General features: G+C 47.7%; 1 long non-coding RNA gene across 1 annotated transcript; it reads left to right on the top strand.

Moving 5' to 3' along the window:
• The first annotated feature begins 820 nt into the window (after nucleotides 1-820).
• LOC310890420 lies at nucleotides 821-10,439 on the top strand. Its single transcript, XR_014577253.1, has 2 exons — nucleotides 821-2,210; nucleotides 7,238-10,439. It is a non-coding gene; the product is annotated as an uncharacterized lncRNA (long non-coding RNA).
• Nucleotides 10,440-20,753: the final 10,314 nt, after the last annotated feature.

The following is a 20,753-nucleotide window of genomic DNA, read 5'->3' as shown; positions in this document are numbered from 1 at the left end:
CATTTCCCTAAATTTTAGAGGAACTTTAGGCTCTTTGTGCTATGATTTGTGAAGCTGTAGGGGCCCTCAGGCATTTGCTGCTGGCAGAGGAAAACCGCTTGTCGAATTTGTTGTAAATACTTTCTGTTTGGACAACAACGCCTGTGTGTGTGTGTGTGCGTGTGTGTGTGTGTGCGCGTGCGTGCTTTGACGACCCCCTGCGACGCCCCAGCTCCGCGAGGGAAGCTTTGAAGCGGCTCTGGGAAAACCTCTGCGGAAGAAACCGCTGCTAGTGACTTGCGGAAAAGGGACTCCACAATCAGTGAGATTGTAAAGTAGGTATGTTTATTCAGCGCTGGGCAGCACGGGAGGTCGTGGGCATGAAGATTGATGACTCTTCCTCGTCACCGCTAGTTGACCTCTTGTCTTTGCACAGACTCAGTTGCTCCTTGGCTCTTGTCCATCTGCAGGACCAGTTTCTCCCAGTTTCTTAAGATAGGCTCACTCTCTTATTAGGAGACTGACCTTGGTAAGGGGCCCAAGGCTTCTTGCTTTAGTTAATTGGCACAATGCACCATAGTTAGCAAAGACGCTAAGTAGCATCCTAGTTTAACGCTGTCAGCGCTCTATCTCTACTTGATAAGATTCTCCTAACTCCCTCTCTCACTGGAGCCCACGCAGCCCTCCGTCCTGCCGAAGGACTTCACGGGGACTTCTGCCGGCTCCGGGTGCCCGCACACAGACAGAAATGGCTTTGAGAGAAAACAATCAGGAGGAGGAGAGCTCAGAGACTGCGGCCGGCTTCGGCCACCTTCCCCTCGCTTTCCCTCTCCGTGTTCAAACCGAGCACTGTTCTGCCGTCAACCTTCGCTGCCTCTGCCCGCGGCGCTGGGCTTTCGCGTGTGCCATTGCTCCTCTACATATTTTATCCTTCCTTTTGTAAGGAATGGTCCAGCAATTCGTGTCACTAAGGGATTTGAAGAGTTAACATCGAGGCCCGGGTCTAGGTGATAAGAGAACAAAGGGGTTTTTAGGGAAAAGTGCTGACTACTGCAGGGGATGTTGCTAGAGTTTCTGAAATCCGGCACAGAGGCTCCCAAACGAGGAGGAAGGGGGAGATGAAGGACAATTGAAGGACAAAAGCCTGAGAGGAAGACAACCAGCATTCAGCCCGAGCAAGCCCCGAGAGACCACCAGAGACTGGTACGCAGGCGCCCCTGGGAGGGGTTTCGGATTCCGGAAACCAATTCTAATAACCCTGCCTCTTCTCGAAGTAGTAATGAATATGTATTAGCCTGGGAGCATCAAAACCAGCCGCCTTACGTAACAGGTGTGCGTCCTGGGGGAGCAGAGACTCCCGGTGATTAGGGAAGCTGAGGCGATTCCAGATAAGAAAGGGTTAAGAATGAAACTATTAAAGGAGAACAGAACATTAGGTGTAGGGCAGGAAACAGATGTACGGACAATGTATCTCGAAATAGGACATATACGGGCAATATATCTCGAACAAGACATTGGAATCCAAGATAAGAAAATAATGAGCAGAAGATTCGAAGAAAAAACAGTCCTTGCGGTTAGGAAGAAAGCTAAATCAGCAGAATCCTGACCAAGGGTGAAAAGTACACTGTGAGGAAGACTTATGGCCTTCCTCTCTGAGACCACCGACCACAGCTCGACGACCCCTGCCCAAGACCACTGAGAGGATCTGCGCAGGCACAGGACACAAAAAACTGATTAGCATGAGAAGCGAGAGTAGGCGGGGTTAGATAATGAATATGTATAGGCGTTAATAAAATATTAATCACTGTGATGTATAAATTTGGGACGGCTTTTCACTTCGGGATGCACGATAGGCGGAAAGATCCCCCGTGCATCCGGCGCCGTCAATAAAGAATAAATCACTTAAAGAAATTGGATTTATGATCTTTGAATCAATCTGGCGACCCAGATGGGACTTCTTCTCTGTCGGACCGCAGGACCCGCTGGGAACAGGACTCCCTAGGGTACCCCCGGGATTTCCCGGAGGGACTCCTCGACTCAACGGATCACTGCGGAGGCAGACACGGACCCCATCATTGTAAGTGATTATATTCTTTATTTTGGTTTATTTGGTTGACCGGTCAATTGGGGTCGTCTGTAAGTCGGAAAGTAAAAGTTTTCTGCAGGACGGCATTTGGTTTTTTGGAAAGCACTCAGTTGCTGTTGGGAAACAAATAACCTTTGCATGCGAGGTTAGTGTTACGTTGTGTTTAAATGTGGAACTTGACCTTGGCTATTGTCTTTGGGATTTTGATTGTACACTTTATAACGTTACTAGGATCTTGGTGTTATTGTGGAAAGCTGCCGGCTTGTATTGTGTAACAAGAAACATTCTGAACTGTAACATGGGGGGGCAGCAGAGTAGTGGGATTCCAAAGAAAAGCCCGTTGGGATGTATCTTGAGTCATTGGAAAAATATAGGGGGATCCCCCGGTGGAACTGAAAATAAGAAAACGTTGATAAAATATTGTAATCAATGGTGGCCACTTTATAAGTTGGATTGTGAGGGAAATGGCCACTGAATGGAACCTTAAATTATAATACTTTACTACAGTTAATGTTGTTTCTAAGGAGAGAGGGAAAGTGGGATGAGGTGTCATACGCAGATATGTTTTTCACTTTGAGAAACCACCCGGAATGGCAGAAGGAGTGTGGAATTAACTTAGCCCCACAGGATCCTTTGATCCTGGCAATAGAAAAGGATATGAAGAAGGAAGGGGCAGGAAAAATGAAAAGATGTTGTTCGGCGTGCAGTATCGGGCAGAGATGTTTGAAATTGAATGAGTCAGAGGAGAGAATGGAGGATTATGTCCTCCCGCCCCAGATAATAGAACAAGGCGTGGGGGCGAGACCAGGAAACGGCAGAATAGATAAGAAAAATGAGAGTTGGGGGAATGGAGACTTTACCCCGATCACGGCTCGAACCCGAAGTAAGGTCGGGCCCGTTATTCAAGCCCCGTTACGACAGGCTATGGGGGCTAACGGACCAGCTCGGATAAAAGTACCTTTCACAACTGCCGAGTTAGATTCACGGAAGGAAGCTGTGAAAGGATACCGGGATGATCCAGAATCAGTGGCCCGGAGGTTTGAGCTGATTGGAAAGAATTTAGATCCCGATTGGAAAGATATAGAGATAATGCTGGCAGCATTATCGGAAACTGGAAAAGCAACTGGTAATTAAGAATGCACAAACTCAAGTACAGACCCAGGTAACGTCAGTTTTACCTGGAACTGTGGAGGTATATGTGCCCAGAGTGGACCCAAACTGGGACTATAATGATGAGGGTGATTATAGGTTATTAAAAAGATATCAGGAATGGATTAGGATCGCCTTGGAAAGTGCGATACCAAAGTCTGTAAACTGGTCTAGGTTATATACCATAAAACAGGGGCAAACTGAGACCCCGTCAGAATTTCTCGATCGGCTAAGGACAGCAATGCAAAAATTTACAACGATAGACCCCTCTTCTGAGGAAGGTAAAGTCCAGCTAGTATCATTGTTCTTGGGTCAGTCTGCGGACGATATAAGGCAGAAGCTTCAGAAAATGAAAGAGCCGGATGTGAGAGATTTAGAAAGGCTGGTGGAAGAGGCATGGAGGGTATTTAGGAATCGAGAAGGGAATGAGAAACAAAGGCTGGGTAGGGCTATTGCTGCGGCAACTGTTGCGGCCTTACAGAGGCAAGAAGAACCTTTTCGGGGAAAAGGAAGAGGGAATGGGATAAGGGGAAGGTCAGTAAAGCCTCCCCTGAGACCGAATCAGTGTGCATATTGTAGGGAAGTGGGTCATTGGAAAAGGGAATGTCAGAAACAATGGGAGAAGAACAGGTTGATGGTAGCTAGTGTATCTCCCGACCAATGAAGTGGACCGGGGGATTCTACCCTAGCAGATCCGCTGGTTAAAATTAAGCTAGGGAAATCAGGACAGGAAGTGGAGTTTTTAATTGACACAGGAGCGACTTATTCTGTGTTAAACCAGAAATTGATACCAGAGGATGAGGATTTTGTGACGGTGATAGGAGCTACAGGCCAGCACGAGAAAGCCTTTTTCCTAAGGCCTTTAAAATATAAGTTAGGGAAACAGATGGGAATACATAGGTTTTTATATTTACCAGGATCCCCGAAGTCTTTGCTGGGGCGAGATTTACTAGAACAATTAGAAGCGGAAATTGTCTTTGAAAAAGGGAAGGTGGGGTTAAAGGTGAGAGAAGAAAAGCTGATAACCGCGCTAAGCTTAACGCTGATACAAGCAGACCCCATCGGTAAAGTACCTTCGGAGATTTTAGACCAAGTTTACCCAGGAGTCTGGGCTACTGACATCCCTGGGCGAGCCAAAAATGCAGCCCCGATAGTGGTGAGATTAAAGCCAGGGGAAAGGCCAGTTAAGATTAAGCAATATCCCCTAAGATTAGAAGACAGGAAAGGAATTAAGGGGATAGTGGATAAGTTTTTAAAACATGGACTGCTGGTTGAGTGTGAATCTGAAATATAATACTCCTATACTACCAATTAAGAAGCCAGATGGGAAGAACTATAGATTAGTGCAGGATTTAAGAGCTATAAATAAGATCACTGAAGATATACACCCTGTGGTAGCCAACCCGTACACATTACTGACTAAATTAAAAGATAATTTAGTTTGGTTTACCGTACTGGATTTAAAAGATGCCTTCTTCTGCCTGACTTTAGCCCCAGAAAGTCAGAAGCTTTTTGCTTTTGAATGGGAAAATCCAGACTCAGGACGAAAGGCTCAATTGACCTGGACCGTATTGCCGCAGGGATTCAAAAACAGCCCCACGATTTTTGGGAATCAACTAGCAAAAGAGCTTGAGGTTTGGGAGGCCCCAAACACCGAAGGAGTTCTGCTGCAATACGTTGATGACCTTTTGATAGCCACTGAGAATAGGAGCAGCTGCATGCAATGGACGATAAGTCTCCTTAATTTTCTGGGTTTGAATGGGTATCGAGTCTCTCAACAGAAGGCTCAGCTGATTCAGTCACGTGTAACTTACTTGGGGTTTGAGATTTCAGGGGGACAAAGGGAGTTAGGAACAGAACGGAAAGAAACTATCTGCCGTACCCCAGAACCACAGACCATTAAGGAATTACAAACTTTTCTAGGGATGACAGGTTGGTGCCGTCTATGGATTAATAATTATGGACTAATTGTAAAACCCCTATATGACCTCATCAAGAATAACCAATCGAAATTGGTCTGGACGGGGGAAGCACGGGCTGCCTTTAAGAAGCTTAAATTGGAGTTAATGCGAGCACCAGCTTTGGGTCTACCGGACTTGTCTAAACCCTTTTGGTTGTACTCCTATGAGAGACAAGGGATGGCTCTAGGGGTGCTGGCACAGAAGCTGGGCCCCTACAGGAGAGCTGTGGCCTACTTCTCTAAACAACTGGATGAAGTAAGTAAAGGTTGGCCGGGTTGCCTTCGAGCGGTGGCCGCTGTCATCATGAATATACAGGAGGCTCGGAAGTTCACTATGGGACAGAAGATAACCGTGCTGGTATCACACACTGTCTCGGCAGTCTTGGAGCAGAAAGGGGCACACTGGTTATCCCCTCAAAGATTTTTAAAATACCAAGCAATACTGGTGGAGCAAGATGACGTAGAAAGTGTGGTTACTAACATTGTGAACCCAGCTTCTTTCCTTAGTAACGCTCCTGACGAGCCAGTGGTCCACGATTGTATCGAAACTATGGAAACTGTGTATTCTAGCCGACCAGATCTCAAGGAGGAGCCCTTGGAAGACGCGGACGAATCATGGTATACTGATGGAAGCAGCTTTGTGAAACAAGGACAACGCAAAGCAGGGTATGCGGTGACGACCACTCAACAGGTAATTGAGTCGAAACCATTACCCCTTGGGACGTCTGCTCAGAAAGCAGAAATAATTGCCCTTACGCGGGCATTGGAACTAGCAGCAGGAAAGAAAGTAAATATCTGGACAGACTCTAAGTATGCATTTGGTGTGGTGCATGCACATGGGGCTATCTGGAAGGAACGAGGATTATTAACGGCCCAAGGAAAACAAATAAAATATGCTGAGGAGATTTTGAAGTTGTTGGAAGCGGTAAAGCACCCAGAGAAGGTGGCTGTTATACATTGCCGGGGACACCAAAAAGGAACCGCTGACTTCGAGGTAGGGAACCGATTGGCTGACCAAGAAGCAAAAAGGGTGGCCGGATTGGCTGAGGCAGAAGCGCTCACTTTAATACCAGACGGTAAAATACAAACTTTAGGTGAAGGACAGGAACCTAGGTACACACGGGAAGATCAAAAGTTAATTGGGGACCTGGGAGGAAAAGCAAGGAGTGATGGATGGGTATACCTGAAAGATAATAGGGTTGTACTACCCTCTAATTTAATATGGCCTATGGTCATGGCAGAACATAATAACACTCATTGGGGAGCAGACACCTTATATAAAAATCTGAGTCGAGTCTTGGTGGGAAGAAATCTGTATACTACGGTAAAACAAGTAACCCAGCAATGCAGTATTTGTTTGCATCATAACCCTAATACAGAAAATAGGGTAAAGTTCGGAATAATCAGTAAAGGAAACTATCCAGGACAACAATGGCAGATAGATTTTTCAGAACTGCCAAGAAAAGGGGGGTATCGATACTTGTTGGTTTTGACAGATACTTTTTCCGGGTGGCCGGAGGCTTTTCCCTGTCGAACCAACAAGGCAAGAGAAGTGGTTAAGGTTTTACTGAATGAGATAATACCGCGTTTCGGAATTCCGGCAGCAATGTCCTCAGATAGAGGCTCTCATTTTTGTGCGCAAATAGTTCAAGAAGTAAGTAAGGTCTTAGGGGTAGACTGGCAACTCCATACCCCTTACAGACCACAGGCAAGCGGACAAGTGGAAAAGATGAATCATCTAATCAAACAACAAATAGCCAAAATAGGGCAAGAGACTAATTTATCATGGCCTCAGTCTCTCCCTTTGGCTTTACTTAGAATTAGAGTAAAACCACGGACAAAGGAAAATCTAAGCCCTTTTGAAATATTATACGGAAGACCCTATCAGTTTTTGTTCAGCGGGGAGGACCTGACGCAACTGGGGTCGGGATACTTGTATAATTATTTAATAGGACTCCAAAAACAGTTGGATCAAATATCTAAAGTTGTCTCAGGAACCAGGGCTAGAGGGCTGGACCAACCAATCCACCCCTTTAAACCTGGGGATTATGTGTATGTAAAAGCATTTGCAGGTCGCCCTTTGGAAGAAAAGTGGACGGGACCATACCAGGTGCTGCTGACAACACATACCGCCATCAAGATTAAGGAGCAAACGGCCTGGATCCATTATTCGAGAGTGAAGAAAGCTCCAAAAGCCCCCTGGAAAGTAACGCTGGGTGACGGTGAACTGAAACTAAAGTTCAGTCAAGCGAAATGAAGACACTATGGTCAGGAGTATTTAGTAATGTAGTTAGCAGAAATTTAGTTAACAGAATTGTTTTATTTCTGTGGCTTATAGTTGTAATTGTGATTCAAGAATTGGAAGGTGCTTCTATGATGATAGAGAATGGTGGGTGGCCTTGGTCTGAAGCCGTAACCACAGAGGATAAGAGCATTAATGGAAAGTTAGCTGTTGTGGTTATTTGGCGAACAAATGGTGATCATTTACATGCATTATCAGAATGGCGAAATTTAGGGGAAGGGTGGATACACCAAAGAACTGTAGGGGACGAAATTGAAATAGGGTGCCGTATGATTAATGGAACAGCCCACGAGAAAGCAACGGGGATTTTAGTAAAACAGACTTCCAAAAGTGGCCAACAAGAAGGTTGTATCCGCCCAGGTAAATTAGATTGTTGGTATAATTTTATATTAACACAGACTGTAGCAGTTAACTGTTTTTGGACTAATAATGGTCAAAAGCTCGAGATCAAGGAAGGCGAGAGCCTCATGATAAATTTTACAATATATGCTATACTTCCTACAACAGTGAGACCCCCTATTGCACTTCCTTCCCCTACAACCTATGCCCAAGCCCCAGTCAAGCTGGAACCCAAAATTTATGAAACAGGCCCATATGTAGTAAGGAACACAGGCCAACAACAATTGTTATTTAATCCAGAATGGTCTCTCAAGCGTGTTGAATTGCTAATACAAATTAACATCTCAGCAGTTCAACCAGCCTGTTCTCCTTTCCTAAAGACATCATTAGAAGGCTGGACAATATGGTCACAAAAGCAAGTACACCTCAGGGGCAGAACACAAAGAGACTTAACTGGAATGCTAGGAACAGGATTAGGAGTTTTAAATGGAATTGATTCAGAAATACTAATGAATAAGCTAGCCACAGCAACAAGCGATTTGACAAAACTAAAACAGCCCCTGCAATCATCCTTACTGGCATTGGGAACTAGCCAATGGCAAGTTTCAAAGGTGTTACCAATATGGGAAAAGGCTGAAGACCAGGACCACAGACTAATAATAGATGCACTTAGTATGGCGCAAGATAATGTATCTTTAGCTCTTAGTTGTATACAGGTACAGTTATGGATGCAGGCAACGGCTGCCTTGATCATTAGGGAAGGAAGTGAAGGCATTTTTCCGGCTGAAGTCCGAAAGATTGTTTGGGACAATGCCAATGATTTTGAAAAGAAGTTCCAATCTTGGTGGACTCTGGTAAATTTTACCTATGATCCCATTATTAACATGGCTACTGCCTTTGTGCTTACTATACGTAATGCTACAGTTTATGTTATCCACCCCATTGTTGCACTAGGGTTAAATCATGAGGAAACAGTGCTCTATCCTTCGGAGCATAGAACCTGGGCCCGGATGAAGAACGGGAAATGGCAGTCTGTGAATCTAGAATCATGTGTTACCCGGGAACAACAAGGATTTATTTGTGAGAGCAACACAATTGATGCTCAGGATGTCTGTCTTGACACTGAGCAAGGTGTTTGCCACTTTGAAATTCATCCAAATACTAGTCAAAAGACTGTGCTTGTATATATTGGTCAAGGCTGTGTGTGTTTAAGGACTGCTTGTGCTTTTGTAGAAGTAGATGAGGAAAACATAACTCTACCTAGCAAAAATCACTCTAACTTTTGTATTTGTAACTTTGTTAGAATCATCGGGTGTGATTTTTTATATTCAGCACCAGTGGTATCCCACCAGTTGATCAAGTCCAACAACACAATGTATCACAAGTTATTACCCACACCTATTGGGATGAACCTCACGCTAGTGAAGCAATTACTTAAACACCAAGACCTGATCAAAATTTTAAAAGGCATTCAGGAAGATGGAGAGAAGACTTTAATCACTGTCCACCATGATACAAAAGAAATAAACAGAGTTTTGCAAAGAGTAAAACAAGACACAGATCATAGCTGGTGGGACAAACTCTTTGGATGGTCGCCAACTGCAACTGGGATTTTGAACACATTGTGTCACCCAATTATTGTTCTATTGATGTTAGTTGGTATAAGTTTAATATTATCTTTTGTAATACTTGTTTGGAATTGGAAATTGTTACAACGAATGGCAATATTAGCTTCCCTGACGAGAGTACATGGCAAGGTATTGAGGGATACATATCGTAGAGGCTGGGAAGAAGAATTTTTGTATTCGGAAAGGTCTCTACCGACATAGAGGAAATATAGAAACAAACAAAGGTTCTGTATAAGATTAGTAAGGATAACATTTCATGGGGCTTTGAGGAAATATGGAATAAGTTAACCTCATGGTTACCCAATTTTCAATAGTTAGAACAAGTTTTTACTGATCTGGTTATGTTATTGGCAGTAGGAATATTTGTATGTATGTTACTGCGATACTGCTAATGATAAGGGCATGCAATGCAAAAGAATTTGCATGGGGAAAAGAAAAGGGGGGATTGATTAGGGAAGCTGAGGCGATTCCAGATAAGAAAGGGTTAAGAATGAAACTATTAAAGGAGAACAGAACATTAGGTGTAGGGCAGGAAACAGATGTACGGACAATGTATCTCGAAATAGGACATATACGGGCAATATATCTCGAACAAGACATTGGAATCCAAGATAAGAAAATAATGAGCAGAAGATTCGAAGAAAAAACAGTCCTTGCGGTTAGGAAGAAAGCTAAATCAGCAGAATCCTGACCAAGGGTGAAAAGTACACTGTGAGGAAGACTTATGGCCTTCCTCTCTGAGACCACCGACCACAGCTCGACGACCCCTGCCCAAGACCACTGAGAGGATCTGCGCAGGCGCAGGACACAAAAAACTGATTAGCATGAGAAGCGAGAGTAGGCGGGGTTAGATAATGAATATGTATAGGCGTTAATAAAATATTAATCACTGTGATGTATAAATTTGGGACGGCTTTTCACTTCGGGATGCACGATAGGCGGAAAGATCCCCCGTGCATCCGGCGCCGTCAATAAAGAATAAATCACTTAAAGAAATTGGATTTATGATCTTTGAATCACCGGCGCATCCAGCGCTGCTTGCTTGCCTCTATTCGTTTAATAAATTGTAAACTTTGATTGTAATCCTATTTGGATTTATAACAGCCATTTATAACACTTTCTATATTTGTATTTTATTTAAGGCTGTCTTGCCCCCCTCCCCCCCCAGCCTCGCTGCTCGCCAATAAAGCTGGCGCAGGGGCTAAAGGATTTGAAGGGCCTGCTTGTACACCTAAGGGATTTGAGGGCCTGCTTGTACACCTTTGGGGACTGCCTCTTTTGGGGGGGGGGGTGGTGTTAGGAGCTGTTTGTATACTTTTTTAGGCATTCCTCTGAGAGGGGGTTGGGAGCTTCGTGTATACTGGGGGGGGAGGGCCTCCCTCGAGGTGGAAGGGGAGGGGTTGGAGCGTTTCTACACTGTAGGGGCCTGCCTGTACACTTTTGGGGCCTGCCTTGGAGGGGTTGGGAACTGCTTGTACACCTTTGGGGCCTGCGTCTGCGCGGGGCGGGGGGGGTTGGGGGGTTGGAGCTGGTTTTAACCTTTCGGGCTTGCATCTGGAGGGGGTTGGGGCCTGCCTTTGGGGGGGTGGTTGTGAGCTGCTTGTATACTGTAGGGGCCTGCTTGTACACCTTTGGGGCCTGCGTCTGGGGGGGGGTGGGAGCTGCTTGTACACTGTTAGGGCCTGCCTTGGGGGAGGGGTTGGGGCATGTGCCTTGGGGGCATGGGGTTGGGAGCTGCTTCTACGCTGTAGGGGTCTGGGTCTTGGGGGGTTGGGGCTGTTTGTACACCTTTGGGGCGTGCCTCTGGGGAGGATGGGGAGTTGCTTGTACACCTTTGGGGCCTGTGTCTGGGGGGGGGGGTTGGGGCCTGTGCCGGGGGGGTTGGGAGCTGCTTGTACGCTCTAGGGTCCTCTGGCAGGCTTTGGGGCCTCCCTTTGAGGGGGGCAGTTGGGAGCTGGTTGTACACCTTTGGGGCCTGAGTCTGGGGTGTGGGGGCTGGGGCTGAGGCCTGGGGCCTGGGGCATGCATCTGGGTGGTGGTGGTGGGGGGTCCAGTTCATGGGGGGGGTGGGTTGGGAGCTGCTTGTGGACAGTTGGGGTCTGCATCCGGGTGTGGCTGGGGCCTGCTTGTAGACTTCTGCAGCCTGTGTCTGGTGTTTGGGGGCTTTTCTGTAGTGTTTGGGGATTGCATTTTGGCTTTGGGATGTGTCTAGAGCTTCTGGGGCCTAGCTGTAGTGCTTGGGGCCTGCGTCTGGGGCTTTTCTGTAGCATTTTGGTAGCGTGTTTGTGATTTGGGGTCTGTATCCAGGGTTTTGCCTTTTTTGTAGTTTTCAGCTTTGTGTCGGTTTCTTTGTTGGTTGCCTGGGGTTTGGGGTTTGGATCATTAGTCAGTGTCATTAGCGTCGGGGGGTTGATATGAAGGGTTAGGGTTGTGGTTAGAGTTGTTAGGGTTAAAGAGAATAAGGATTTTAGGGTAAGGGGATCAAGGTTGTGGGAATAAAAATGTTTTTGCACAGAGTTACATCGTTTAGAGGGAAGGAAGGTGGTATTGATATATGCTTGCAGTGATAAGAAAGCTTAACAGACAACCTTGTAAAATGCAGACAACCAGAATCCTTAGAGCAATTGGGTGGAAATCACGGTGTAAGAAACATTACCACCTCAAAGAGGAAAACAGTCAAGAAAAAAATAAAATTGACTAGTAACAGGCCAGCAGCTGTGTATTTTCTGTGAAGCACTGGATAGATTGTGAACATGGATTACCCAGTCAATGGGGAAACTGGGGAGGGTCCTGGTCACCGAGAGGAAAAAAAAAATTATATAAACTGTGTTATGGAACTAGTAGGTGGCTTGTGGGACGCCTGCCATTGCAATCGTGAATAAAAATGCTACCTCACTGAGATACTTGCCTGAGCCTATGGTATTGGTTACAGAGTGTTTCTAATAAGGTGTTAGGGTTTTAAGGTTTCAGGGCTAAGGCACTAGGGTTGGGTTTCAGGGTTAGGGTTTCCAGGGTTTAGGGTTAGGATTTTAAGGTTGTTAGGGTTGGAGTTATAAGGGTTAGGGTTTGGGGGTTAGTGTGTTAAGGTTTTAAAGTATTTTGTGGTTTTAGTGTTGATAGGGTTTTTAGGGTTAGGGTCTTAGGGTTTTAGTTATGGTCAGGTATTTAGGGTTAGGGTTTTAAGGTCTTATTTTTTTTTTTTAAGGTTAGGGTCTCCAGCGTTAGGGCTTTGAGAATCTTTACGTTTTGGGTTAGGGTTTAGAGGGTCTTAATTTTTAGGGTTAGGGCTTTTAGGCGTAGGTCTAGTGTGGTAAATTTTATCGGGTTAGGACTGTAAGGGTTTTTAGGGTTAGGGTTTCTAGGGTTTTTTGGGGTAGGGGTTAGGGTTAGATCCGTGGGAGCCGTAGTGTTAGGGGTCAGGGTTCTTAGGGCTAAGGCCCAATATTAGGGTGGAAGGCCAAACTAAGGGGGGAGCCCCCCCCAAAATTGAAGGGTCGAAGCCCCAATTTAGGGGAAGAAACGTCAAAATTGTGGGGTCCCCCAAAATTGGGTGGAAGAGCTCTTAATATTGGGGGAAACCCAAAAAAGGAGGGTGGGGGACTCTAAAATTGGGGGGACCCCCCAAATTGGTTGTGTCCCCCCCCAAATTGGTTGTGTCCCCCCCAAAATTGGTTGTGTCCCCCCCAATTAGGGGAGGAACCCCCAAAATTGGGTGGGCGAACCCCCATATTGGGGGGGCAGAACACTTAAACGGAAGTGTGAAATTCCAGAATTGAATGTGGACCCCCCAGAACAGTCTTCAGGGGTTTAGTGTGGTAAATTTTATCGGGTTAGGGCTGTAAGGGTTTTTAGGGTTAGGGTTTCTAGGGTTTGTTGGGGTAGGGGTTAGGGTTAGATCCGTGGTTGCCATAGCGTTAGGGGTCAAGGTTCTTAGGGGTTAGGCCTAATATTAGGGCGGAAGGCCAAAATAAGAGGGTGGGAGCCCCCCCCAAAATTGAAGGGTTGAAGCCCCAAGTTAGGGGAAGGAACGTCAAAATTGTGGGGTCCCCCAAAATTGGGCGGAAGAACTTTTAATATTAGGGGGGAACCCAAAAAAGGAGGGTGGGGGACTCTACAATCGGTTGTGTCCCCCCCAAATTAGGGGAGGAACCCCCAAAATTGGGTGGGCGAACCCCCATATTGGGGGGGAAGAAGACTTAAATGGAAGTGTGAAATTCCAGAATTGAATGTGGACCCCCCCCAGACCTGGGGAGGAATCCCCAAACTTGGGGGGGACCCCCAAAATTGGGGTTAAAGCCCCAGATCCCGGGGAGCTAAGCCCCAAATTAAGGGAAGGAACCTCAAACATGTGGTGAGAACCCCAACATTGGGGGAAAGAACCTTAATATTAGGGTGGCAGGCCAAGAAAGGATGGTGGGGGCCTCCAAAATTGTGGGGGGCTTGGAACTGGGGGGAATCCCCAAAATGGAGGGGGAACCCCAAAAGTGGGGGGGGGGGCGAAGCACCAAATTAGGGGAAGGAACCCCAAAATTGCGGGGAAGAACTCTGAAATGGAGAGCTGAAAACCTGAAATTGAGGGGAAACCCCCCAAAACGGCGGGAAAACCCTCCATAAACACGAAACCGGTAATGTAACAGAGCAAAAAATGGCGTCCTACGGCACGCTGCGAGGCTCAATTTTCTGGGGAGTGCTGGGAAATGTAGTTCTTGGCCACCGGGTTTCCGGGAGTCCATATTGTTTTCCCAGAGCATGCCGGGAGATGTAGTTCTCGGACACTGGGCTTCCGGGAGGCCATGTTGGTTTCCCATCTTTGCTAGACTCCGGGTGCTCTGGCTTCACAGAGAAACCCCCAAACTGAAAAATGTACCTGCTAATATATTGGGCTCTAAATGTCGCCCTGGGTTAATTGAATAACAATCCCTGGGTAAGACTGAAGTGCAGGAGGGGTTGGCTACGGTTTTAAGAGCCGGTTTGCAGAAAAGGGATTTCCCGTTAAGAAATGGCATATACTGATTGTTCTCTTCCTTGCTCTGCCAAGACCTGAAGCACATCTTGGAAGCCAGGCAGAATCCATGGAGCCAATGGAGTTCTCAAGCTCGACTTCAGCTTCTTCCCAGCTAGAAGAAGCAAGGACACGCCGGCTGAGTTCCACAGGCAACGCGCCCGTATCTGTAGACAAGGATTTAGAGATGCTACTTTGGGAACTCTCAGACGGCATACTGGAAGCCGAGCTCGACTTGGACCCAGGGAAGGATGAGGATGACCTCCTCCTTGAGCTTTCCAAGATGATTGATGATTGAACTGCATAGTCCTATGGTATATTGAAAAAAAAAAAAAAAACAAAAAAAGAAAACAACTCTTCTTCTTGTTGGATACCCTGAGGTGATCCTTTTTCTAACTGAGGCTTTGCAATGAGACTTAAAGCACAGTTGGAACTGGTAGAAATTGGCAGGATCTGCACTCAGTTGTCCTAAGTTTTCCTGCTGGTCAGAGTTAAGGTCTTGTGCATGGTTCCGTAACTATAGGTGGCTACCTTTGATATCAAGAGGACAAAGCACTTGTTTCTTTTGGCACAGAAAGATGTCCATCGGCACGCTGTGGTGGCTGTGAATTGACGTAGTGATGGAGCGATGCTCTGAAGGCTTAAACGGAAAGCTTCTTCCTTCCGCCCCCCCTTGGCACAGCTCGATGTTGGGCACATTGTGAAGCCTGGGTGTTCTGATTTCTCGGACAGTTGATACCCAAATCCCGGAGTTACTATGTCAACTCTTGACTTTTATTTGTGTATGCCATTGTTTTGACTGTAATCTTTTCAGATGATGAAGCTGTAGGGGCGGGAGGGAGCAAAATAATTATTCTAGCGTTGTGGACCAAACATGCTGCCAGGAGTGGTGGTGGTGGGGTCAGCCCACCCGGCCTTACTTTCAATTATCAGGGATGATAAAATGGTGTGAAAAGCAGCAGCTCTGCGATACGGCTACGCTACCCCCACTCCCTTCTCTTGTGCTGTACCAAAGTTCCCCCAAGCTTTGGTTGGTGCTTTTTGCTGGTGACAGTAGGACTCCAGGGCGAGTAGTCAGGACTCTCCTGCAGTAACTGGGTCAATTAAGGGTTGGTTTAAGTGCCTCCTGGTTTTTAAAATTGCTCCCCTGAGCTGCTGTCTCTGCTGCCTGCTACAGCAAATGCTCGGGTGCCATCAGCGTCGCACTTGGGCGTGGGCACTGACCCTGCGGAGGAGAGCTGAGACTCGCGTGTATTGTGTACCCTGCCGCCAGTGATCGTTTTCCCCTAGCAGATCTATTTTGAATCATTTCCCTAAATTTTAGAGGAACTTTAGGCTCTTTGTGCTATGATTTGTGAAGCTGTAGGGGCCCTCAGGCATTTGCTGCTGGCAGAGGAAAACCGCTTGTCGAATTTGTTGTAAATACTTTCTGTTTGGACAACAACGCCTGTGTGTGTGTGTGTGCGTGTGTGTGTGTGTGCGCGTGCGTGCTTTGACGACCCCCTGCGATGCCCCAGCTCCGCGAGGGAAGCTTTGAAGCGGCTCTGGGAAAACCTCTGCGGAAGAAACCGCTGCTAGTGACTTGCGGAAAAGGGACTCCACAATCAGTGAGATTGTAAAGTAGGTATGTTTATTCAGCGCTGGGCAGCATGGGAGGTCGTGGGCATGAAGATTGATGACTCTTCCTCGTCACCGCTAGTTGACCTCTTGTCTTTGCACAGACTCAGTTGCTCCTTGGCTCTTGTCCATCTGCAGGACCAGTTTCTCCCAGTTTCTTAAGACAGGCTCACTCTCTTATTAGGAGACTGACCTTGGTAAGGGGCCCAAGGCTTCTTGCTTTAGTTAATTGGCACAATGCACCATAGTTAGCAAAGACGCTAAGTAGCATCCTAGTTTAACGCTGTCAGCGCTCTATCTCTACTTGATAAGATTCTCCTAACTCCCTCTCTCACTGGAGCCCACGCAGCCCTCCGTCCTGCCGAAGGACTTCACGGGGACTTCTGCCGGCTCCGGGTGCCCGCACACAGACAGAAATGGCTTTGAGAGAAAACAATCAGGAGGAGGAGAGCTCAGAGACTGCGGCCGGCTTCGGCCACCTTCCCCTCGCTTTCCCTCTCCGTGTTCAAACCGAGCACTGTTCTGCCGTCAACCTTCGCTGCCTCTGCCCGCGGCGCTGGGCTTTCGCGTGTGCCATTGCTCCTCTACATATTTTATCCTTCCTTTTGTAAGGAATGGTCCAGCAATTCGTGTCACTAAGGGATTTGAAGGGTTAACATCGAGGCCCGGGTCTAGGTGATAAGAGAACAAAGGGGTTTTTAGGGAAAAGTGCTGACTACTGCAGGGGATGTTGCTAGAGTTTCTGAAATCCGGCGCAGAGGCTCCCAAACGAGGAGGAAGGGGGAGCTGAAGGACAATTGAAGGACAAAAGCCTGGGAGGAAGACAACCAGCATTCAGCCCGAGCAAGCCCCGAGAGACCACCAGAGACTGGTACGCAGGCGCCCCTGGGAGGGGTTTCGGATTCCGGAAACCAATTCTAATAACCCTGCCTCTTCTCGAAGTAGTAATGAATATGTATTAGCCTGGGAGCATCAAAACCAGCCGCCTTACGTAACAGGTGTGCGTCCTGGGGGAGCAGAGACTCCCGGCGCATCCAGCGCTGCTTGCTTGCCTCTATTCGTTTAATAAATTGTAAACTTTGATTGTAATCCTATTTGGATTTATAACAGCCATTTATAACACTTTCTATATTTGTATTTTATTTAAGGCTGTCTTGCCCCCCTCCCCCCCCAGCCTCGCTGCTCGCCAATAAAGCTGGCGCAGGGGCTAAGGGATTTGAAGGGCCTGCTTGTACACCTAAGGGATTTGAGGGCCTGCTTGTACACCTTTGGGGACTGCCTCTTTTGGGGGGGGGGTGGGGGGGTGTTAGGAGCTGCTTGCATACTTTTTTAGGCATTCCTCTGAGAGGGGGTTGGGAGCTTCGTGTATACTGGGGGGGGAGGGCCTCCCTCGAGGTGGAAGGGGAGGGGTTGGAGCGTTTCTACACTGTAGGGGCCTGCCTGTACACTTTTGGGGCCTGCCTTGGAGGGGTTGGGAACTGCTTGTACACCTTTGGGGCCTGCGTCTGCGCGGGGCAGGGGGGTTGGGGGGTTGGAGCTGGTTTTAACCTTTCGGGCTTGCATCTGGAAGGGGTTGGGGCCTGCCTTTGGGGGGGTGGTTGTGAGCTGCTTGTATACTGTAGGGGCCTGCTTGTACACCTTTGGGGCCTGCGTCTGGGGGGGGGTGGGAGCTGCTTGTACACTGTTAGGGCCTGCCTTGGGGGAGGGGTTGGGGCATGTGCCTTGGGGGCATGGGGTTGGGAGCTGCTTCTACGCTGTAGGGGTCTGGGTCTTGGGGGGTTGGGGCTGTTTGTACACCTTTGGGGCGTGCCTCTGGGGAGGATGGGGAGTTGCTTGTACACCTTTGGGGCCTGTGTCTGGGGGGGGGGGTTGGGGCCTGTGCCGGGGGGGTTGGGAGCTGCTTGTACGCTCTAGGGTCCTCTGGCAGGCTTTGGGGCCTCCCTTTGAGGGGGGCAGTTGGGAGCTGGTTGTACACCTTTGGGGCCTGAGTCTGGGGTGTGGGGGCTGGGGCTGAGGCCTGGGGCCTGGGGCATGCATCTGGGTGGTGGTGGTGGGGGGTCCAGTTCATGGGGGGGGTGGGTTGGGAGCTGCTTGTGGACAGTTGGGGTCTGCATCCGGGTGTGGCTGGGGCCTGCTTGTAGACTTCTGCAGCCTGTGTCTGGTGTTTGGGGGCTTTTCTGTAGTGTTTGGGGATTGCATTTTGGCTTTGGGATGTGTCTAGAGCTTCTGGGGCCTAGCTGTAGTGCTTGGGGCCTGCGTCTGGGGCTTTTCTGTAGCATTTTGGTAGCGTGTTTGTGATTTGGGGTCTGTATCCAGGGTTTTGCCTTTTTTGTAGTTTTCAGCTTTGTGTCGGTTTCTTTGTTGGTTGCCTGGGGTTTGGGGTTTGGATCATTAGTCAGTGTCATTAGCGTCGGGGGGTTGATATGAAGGGTTAGGGTTGTGGTTAGAGTTGTTAGGGTTAAAGAGAATAAGGATTTTAGGGTAAGGGGATCAAGGTTGTGGGAATAAAAATGTTTTTGCACAGAGTTACATCGTTTAGAGGGAAGGAAGGTGGTATTGATATATGCTTGCAGTGATAAGAAAGCTTAACAGACAACCTTGTAAAATGCAGACAACCAGAATCCTTAGAGCAATTGGGTGGAAATCACGGTGTAAGAAACATTACCACCTCAAAGAGGAAAACAGTCAAGAAAAAAATAAAATTGACTAGTAACAGGCCAGCAGCTGTGTATTTTCTGTGAAGCACTGGATAGATTGTGAACATGGATTACCCAGTCAATGGGGAAACTGGGGAGGGTCCTGGTCACCGAGAGGAAAAAAAAAATTATATAAACTGTGTTATGGAACTAGTAGGTGGCTTGTGGGACGCCTGCCATTGCAATCGTGAATAAAAATGCTACCTCACTGAGATACTTGCCTGAGCCTATGGTATTGGTTACAGAGTGTTTCTAATAAGGTGTTAGGGTTTTAAGGTTTCAGGGCTAAGGCACTAGGGTTGGGTTTCAGGGTTAGGGTTTCCAGGGTTTAGGGTTAGGATTTTAAGGTTGTTAGGGTTGGAGTTATAAGGGTTAGGGTTTGGGGGTTAGTGTGTTAAGGTTTTAAAGTATTTTGTGGTTTTAGTGTTGATAGGGTTTTTAGGGTTAGGGTCTTAGGGTTTTAGTTATGGTCAGGTATTTAGGGTTAGGGTTTTAAGGTCTTATTTTTTTTTTTTTTTTAAGGTTAGGGTCTCCAGCGTTAGGGCTTTGAGAATCTTTACGTTTTGGGTTAGGGTTTAGAGGGTCTTAATTTTTAGGGTTAGGGCTTTTAGGCGTAGGTCTAGTGTGGTAAATTTTATCGGGTTAGGACTGTAAGGGTTTTTAGGGTTAGGGTTTCTAGGGTTTTTTGGGGTAGGGGTTAGGGTTAGATCCGTGGGAGCCGTAGTGTTAGGGGTCAGGATTCTTAGGGCTAAGGCCCAATATTAGGGTGGAAGGCCAAACTAAGGGGGGAGCCCCCCCCAAAATTGAAGGGTCGAAGCCCCAATTTAGGGGAAGAAACGTCAAAATTGTGGGGTCCCCCAAAATTGGGCGGAAGAGCTCTTAATATTGGGGGAAACCCAAAAAAGGAGGGTGGGGGACTCTAAAATTGGGGGGACCCCCCAAATTGGTTGTGTCCCCCCCCAAATTGGTTGTGTCCCCCCCAAAATTGGTTGTGTCCCCCCCAATTAGGGGAGGAACCCCCAAAATTGGGTGGGCGAACCCCCATATTGGGGGGGCAGAACACTTAAACGGAAGTGTGAAATTCCAGAATTGAATGTGGACCCCCCAGAACAGTCTTCAGGGGTTTAGTGTGGTAAATTTTATCGGGTTAGGGCTGTAAGGGTTTTTAGGGTTAGGGTTTCTAGGGTTTGTTGGGGTAGGGGTTAGGGTTAGATCCGTGGTTGCCATAGCGTTAGGGGTCAAGGTTCTTAGGGGTTAGGCCTAATATTAGGGCGGAAGGCCAAAATAAGAGGGTGGGAGCCCCCCCCAAAATTGAAGGGTTGAAGCCCCAAGTTAGGGGAAGGAACGTCAAAATTGTGGGGTCCCCCAAAATTGGGCGGAAGAACTTTTAATATTAGGGGGGAACCCAAAAAAGGAGGGTGGGGGACTCTACAATCGGTTGTGTCCCCCCCAAATTAGGGGAGGAACCCCCAAAATTGGGTGGGCGAACCCCCATATTGGGGGGGAAGAAGACTTAAATGGAAGTGTGAAATTCCAGAATTGAATGTGGACCCCCCCCAGACCTGGGGAGGAATCCCCAAACTTGGGGGGGACCCCCAAAATTGGGGTTAAAGCCCCAGATCCCGGGGAGCTAAGCCCCAAATTAAGGGAAGGAACCTCAAACATGTGGTGAGAACCCCAACATTGGGGGAAAGAACCTTAATATTAGGGTGGCAGGCCAAGAAAGGATGGTGGGGGCCTCCAAAATTGTGGGGGGCTTGGAACTGGGGGGAATCCCCAAAATGGAGGGGGAACCCCAAAAGTGGGGGGGGGGGCGAAGCACCAAATTAGGGGAAGGAACCCCAAAATTGCGGGGAAGAACTCTGAAATGGAGAGCTGAAAACCCGAAATTGAGGGGAAACCCGCCAAAACGGCGGGAAAACCCTCCATAAACACGAAACCGGTAATGTAACAGAGCAAAAAATGGCGTCCTACGGCACGCTGCGAGGCTCAATT

Source organism: Anser anser, assembly GCF_964211835.1.
Source record: "Anser anser genome assembly, contig: HAP1_SCAFFOLD_98, whole genome shotgun sequence".
Taxonomy (NCBI): domain Eukaryota; kingdom Metazoa; phylum Chordata; class Aves; order Anseriformes; family Anatidae; genus Anser; species Anser anser.
This window is presented reverse-complemented; position numbering and strand designations above follow the sequence as displayed.